This window comes from Phytophthora infestans, genomic scaffold (genome assembly GCF_000142945.1).
Source record: "Phytophthora infestans T30-4 supercont1.45 genomic scaffold, whole genome shotgun sequence".
Taxonomy (NCBI): domain Eukaryota; phylum Oomycota; class Peronosporomycetes; order Peronosporales; family Peronosporaceae; genus Phytophthora; species Phytophthora infestans.
The window spans coordinates 463,111-469,401 of NW_003303714.1; the positions used below are offsets into that span (position 1 = coordinate 463,111).

Genomic DNA, 6,291 nt, shown 5'->3' on the forward strand with positions numbered 1-6,291 from the left:
AGCGCGTGGCGCTGGCCATCTCCAGGCTTGGAGGTCGCGCTCGCAAATGGGCACTAACGTGCGGCACGTCTGTTGACGCTGCATTTCCCACTTGGGATCAGCTGAAGCAACAGCTTTCGCGCGTGTCCGCGCCGCCTAATCAGGCGTACCGTATCCGGTCGAAGCTCCTTGCTACCCGCCAGGGTAAGAAGGATTTTATTGGACTATGTCCAAGAGTTGAGACCTCTTATCGTCGGAATGGCGGTGAACCCTCTTCCGGAATTGGTCAGCGTGACCTTGTTCAAGGAGGGACTTCGTGTGAGCGCAGCTCGAACAAAAGTGTTCAGTGTACACCCTAACGCTTTCGAAGAGGCGGTGGCTGTGGCGTTAAATGCCGAGCACAACTTCAGGTCGGCTCGACCTGGTTGGAGCGCTAGTAGCGCAAGCTCTTCGAGCGATCCAGAGCCGTTGACCTCAGATATGCTCAAGACGAAGAAGCGGAGCTTCTTCCTCCGGATCAGCGCGCCGGTATCCGCCTATGCTTTGTGTCCAATAGCATTAAGCACTTTAGTGCCTATTGCTCTCTGCGCAAGAAGCGCGAGGCTCCGGCGAGCCAACCCCACCGGGTTATCGCCGGGAAACGGCAACTCCCAGTTGACGCGGGCGGCCAACTGGGGAAGAACTGAGTGATGTTGTGCCTCGAAGAGGTAGAGGTCAACGGGGCCCATCCCCGAAGGGTGCTGAGCTCTCTTACGAGAAGAGTGTGAGCAAGCCGGGCTTGCTGGTCGCTCAAGCGAACGTGAAAGGCTTTGCAAAGCCATGGAGAGTCTTGATTGACTCGGGAGCCTCGGGCAACTACGCCCGCCGCTCAACCCTGGAAGGGAGTCAGCTGTATGCGGAGGCACTGGAAGTGCCAACGAGAGATACGATCTTTGTCCGTCTCGCGACGGGGACACTGGTAACTGTGTCGAAGGTCTCTGTCGACCTTGGAGTGAAGTTTGAGAACTTCGATAGCGTGGAGCGCTGTTTGGTCTTAGACCTGGATGCGAGGTATGACCTCACCCTTGGCATGGAATGGCTGGAGCGCCATGAGCCATGGATCGACTCGAAGTCGAAAACGCTGGGTGCGTCGCACCCTGCTCCTAGTTGAGCTTTGGTGAGTCATGAACCCACCTCTGCTAGAAAGCAGAAGCGCTTTTGGAGCGAGCACGAGGCCGAGGCGGCCGAAGTGCTGGACATTGGTATGTTCGAAATTGTTGGCAACGAGGTTGCTGTTTGCCCTGAGGGCGTATGTGGTGCGGCACGTTATCCGCTGAGCGGTGCAGGTCAGGTCAACGACCAACTGCTGGGGCCTAGTGGGACGAGCGGGGAGTGGCGCGTAATTCACTGAGTGGTACGAATCTGGTCGATGACCTACCGCTGCCTGGCCCGCGGGTCGCGGTCGACTGCGAGTCGAGGCAACATGGGCGTGGCCCAGAAGATGCAGGTGAAGTGACACCTAGTTCACTATGTGAAGGTCAAGGACCTCTTGGCTTTCAGCCGAGTGTCTTGCGAGACACTGTATCCTCTTCGAAGAGTGATGGTGCTGCTGCACCCGGTGGTGGTGACGGAGATGTCGCCACACCGCCCTCATCCGCCGGGCTCGGTCGCGGAGGGAGAGGAGAAGAAGATGCAGGGCGTCTGTGTCGTCTTCGACGTCGGACGATGTGTCCAACGTGACGAGCGGTGATGCTCCACGTGATTGCTGTGAACAGCTGTATACACTCGTTAACGGAGTGACGGGGGAGGTAGAAGGCGATATCAGCCTTGACACTCTGCCCGCTGCAGATGCTCTGCTAGAGCTGGACGAGATGTCCATTGCCGAGTTTGGCGAAGCCTTAAAGGCAGGCGAGCTAGCCGAGGTGGTCCTGCTGGGACCTATGGAGGAGTTGAACGTCTCATCCGTCGTGGACGACGCGGTCCTAGAGGACACCAAAAAGGCGCTGAGCTCAAGAAGTGGATCGGCGATTCTCAAAGATCCTTCGGATCCCTTCTACCCGGTGGTGAAGGCGTATGGAGACGTTGTCTCGATAGACCCACCGACAGGCCTGCCTCCGGATCGGGGCGTGTGGCATGAGATTGACCTGGTTCCTGGAACCAAATACTGCGTAACAAGGCAATGGCCTTTGCCGAGAGAGCAGTGTGACGTCATTGACGCATTCTTCCGTGCGAAGCACGAGGCATGGATGGTGCGTGAGAGTACGTCTCCGCACTCGACACCCACGTTCTGTGTCAGAAAGCCGAACGGCAAGTGGCGAATTGTTCATGCTTTTAACAAGCTAAATGCGGTCACTTTCCCAGCGCAAACGCCGATTCCTCGCAAGGATGTTCTGCAGAACAACATGGTAGGCTGTACATTGTACAGTGCGCTCGACTTGGTCGATGGTTACTACCAATTGCTCATGAGAGCGAGTGACATTCCGCTAACAGCGGTGAGTACTCCGAGCGGTATGCTCTGGGAGTGGCTGGTCATGCCCCAGGGGCTGTCGAACGCACCAGCAACGTTCAATCGTCTTGTGACGCAGCTGTTTAGGCCCCACCGGGCGTACGCTCAGACGTACTTTGACGAAATATTCGTCCAATAGTCGTGCCGAGCACGGAAAGTCAGACGTGGATAACCACATTGACCACTTGCGAGCGGTGCTCGAGTGCATGCGCGCTAATAAGTTATATGCCAACTTGGACAAGTGCGTCTTTGGCGCGGAGGAGATACCTTTCCTCGGGTGCTTCATTGGGAAGCGTGGCTTACGGCAGAACCTGCCAAAGTCAAGGCCATCGTGGACTGGCCGGTTCCCAAGAACCAAAATAACTGCTAGGCTTAGCCAATTACTTGCACAAGTACAGCGCGAACTACGTGGAGATGGCTCGGCCATTATCAGATCTCCTTAAGAAGGACGCACCATGGTGCTGGAACGTCGAGCACGACGGAGCCTTTGAGGCTGTGAAGAAGAGCATCTTCCAGGCTCCGATCCTTGCGCTACCGGACCCGGATAGTCCGTTTAGCGTCGTCTGTGACGCCTCCGATTTTGCAATCGGTTTGCTTTACTACAAGCAGATGCCGAAGGGCGTGAACGCGTGATTGCGTTTGAGTCTCGCCAGCTCAAAGCTGCAGAGAAGAACTATACAGTTCATGACAAAGAGCTACTTGCAATGAAGTATGCTCTAGTCAAATTCAGGGTACACCTGCTAGTCTCAAGCCTTTTGTGATCTTTACTGATAATGCGTCGCTACGCACTGCTACACAGTCGCCTCATCTCTGTCAGAGAATGACAAGATGGCTTTCCTTCTTTGCCGAGTATAACTTCGAGGTGAAGTACAAGCCGGGGCGGCTTAATGTAGTGGCCGATGCGCTCTCGCGCAGGCCGGACTACGAGTTAGCTCATGTCACGACAGTGACGTCGTCAGTGCCGGACTTGTTACGCGGAGCGTATGCAAAAGACGACATGTGCGTAGCGCTGCTACGAGCTCTTGGGAGCGAAGAGTTTAAAGATTCTGATAAGGAATTGTCTGGGCGCTTACGCGCGAGGCTGCATCGATACTCGCTCGATGGCGGCCAGCTGTACTACCGCACCGACTCTGAGGATAACCCTCGTGTAGACGTTCCTCATGATGAGGATCTATAGTATCGAATCCTCTATGAGGTTCATGATACGCCCGTGGGCGGGCACTTAGGTCGGGAGAAGACCTATGGCTCGGTGAGCTCGATGTACTGGTGGCCCAAGATGTATAAGTGGGTCGGCACCTATGTACGCACGTGTGAGACGTGTCAACGGACAAAGTCCGCGCCGAGCACGGCAGCGCCATTGGCGAGTTTGCCTGTCCCCAAGGGATGTTGGCAGTCCATGCGTATGGACTTTGTGTTTGGCCTTCCCAAGGCCAAGGCTGGAAACACGGGTATTGTGGTCTTTGTAGACCGATTGAGCAAGAGGGCTCATCTAGCGGCGGTGCCGGACACCATAGATGGTGAAGGTACAGCTTTGCTGTTTTTAGACCGAGTCTTTCGCCAACATGGCTTGCCTGAGGCAACCGTCTCGGATAGAGACCCGCGCTTCACCGCGAAGTTCTGGACGTCCCTCTTCAGCGTGCTCGACACTCGTTTGGACATGTCCACAGCGGACCATCCGCAGACCGATGGTCAAACCGAACGCGTGAATCGCGTTGTGGAGGATATCCTCCGAAGCGTATGCGCTGAGGCGCCCAAACGCTGGAGCCAGATGCTCCCACCCGTTGATTTCGCATTAAATAATGCAGTGCACGCCTCGACAGGCTACACTCTGTTCTATGTGAACGGCTTGGTTAACTCTCGCGTCCCACTGACACCGCCACGCAGTGGCTCAGGGCTTGATGGGGGAGGGATAGCCGAGCGGCTAGCTGATGTCAGCCCTGTTGCGGTTCGCAAGCAAGTCAATGACTTTGTCTCTTTGTGACTGAGCGTAATGCGTCAAGTACGCGACGCTATGGCTGAAAGCCAAGACACGCAGAAGGAACATGCAGATGCCAAGGGCAGAAGCAATGTTGAGAGGTTTGAGGTCGGTGATTAAGTTTTATTAAGCGCTAAAAACTTACCTATTCATGCAGTGTCTGCAGTCTTCAAGACGAAGTTAAGACCTTGGTCCATAGGACCGTTCAAGGTCGTGGCCAGGAAGGGCCTAGCGTATACTCTCAACCTTCCGAAGAAGATGCGCACGCATCCGGTCTTCTATGTTGGCTTGCTTAAGCCATATTAAGACCCTGCTCAGGTGAGCGCGGAGGCGTTGGCACCAACGGTGGCTGGGCCACGGACAGCCGCAGGGCAGCAGGTGGTAGAGCCACGGGAGGCTGAACGCCAGCAAGTGGTGGATCCACAGATGACTGATCAACAGCATGTGGCAGAGCCACAGGTCGCGGAGCGAAGTTCTCGAGATGCAGGAGCAAGGCGAGCGGAGCGTTCAGCCGAGCGACCGGACGCTCAAGGTCCGAGACCTGGTTGTGAGTCAACAGTGGTGGCTCTAACCTATCCACAAGGTGGACCATCTCTTCGAGATCGACGGATGGGCGGTGAACGTGAACGTTTGCGTCGTGGACGCCGGCGTCATATAGACGCAGACCTTGTTCCGGCAAGTGCTGACTCTCCCCGCGAGAGCGCAGCTGAGGCAAGGTCTCCTCCTGCTCTGCTAGATGAGCATGATGAGCTCCACTTTCACGTGGAACGCCTTGTGGCGTGGCGTAGACGCCAGGGTCGTACCCAGTACTTGGTAAGGTGGAGGGGTTACCCTCACTCACAGAGCTCATGGGAGTTTGAGGTTATCCTCCGGCAAGATTGCCCTGACGTCGTTGACGCTTACGACCGGACACATCATGTGCCGAAGAGCCATCGTGGCGTGCGACAGAGTCGCCATGATGGCGCCTCCCACTAGAGCGGGGAGCGATCAGGTCAGTAGTTGAGCTCAGGCTCTGACCAGTGGCTGCAGCAGCCAGCTCGTACGTATGAGCGGTGCTCGCAGCAGGAGCAGGAGGTGGAGAGACCTCGTGATGTTAGGGACATGGTCCCGAAGGAAGCAGGTGCTTCGTGTTGTGCTGAACAAGGTTCAGGCACAAGCGTCTCGATAGACGCATAGTTGTTCTGAAACAACTTGCTCAATGAGCATGATCCAAATGTGGATGCGCTGTAACAGCGAAAGTGGTGTCCCGGACGGGGATCTAACCATTGGCCCGTGGCTTGACAGGCCGGAGCTCTACCATTGAGCTATAAGGGCGATGCCCGTACGTCAGTCGGAGACCGGACTACTCATGGTATGAGAGGGCTGCGCCCGGGTGAGTTTGAACCACCGACCTCTGGCTTTTAAAGCCAACGCTCGACCACTGAGCTGAAAGGGCGTTGCCCTTAAGCTTGTCCATTCAAGGACAACAGTTCATGGAACGAGAGGGCTGTGCCCTGATGGGCTCGAACCACCGACCTATGGCTTCCAAGCCAACGCTCGACCACTGAGCTAAAAGGGTGTTGCCCTTAAGCTTGTCCAAGCGTGAACAATCGTTCATGGAATGAGAGGGCTGTGCCTTGGTGGGTTCGAACCACCGACCTATCGCTTGTAAAGCGAGTGTTCAACCGCTGAGCTGTTGTCGACAACTCGAATGAGTCAAGAGCATTGCTCTAAGCGGTTTGCAACTCTTGGAGTAGGCGCGGAGCGCGAGCGTAGGTCTGAGACCGCTTGAGAGCAAGATGCGCACTGCGCTTGGAACATTGGACTGTGGGCCGACGACGAGAAGTTGGGCATCAACGATGCGTAGGCGTTT

General features: G+C 56.0%; 1 non-coding gene across 1 annotated transcript; it reads right to left on the reverse strand.

The window, feature by feature from the left end:
• Positions 1-5,802: 5,802 nt before the first annotated feature.
• Positions 5,803-5,874, reverse strand: PITG_28889. Its single transcript has one exon. It is a non-coding gene; the product is annotated as a tRNA-Leu (tRNA).
• Between the last annotated feature and the right edge of the window lie 417 nt (positions 5,875-6,291).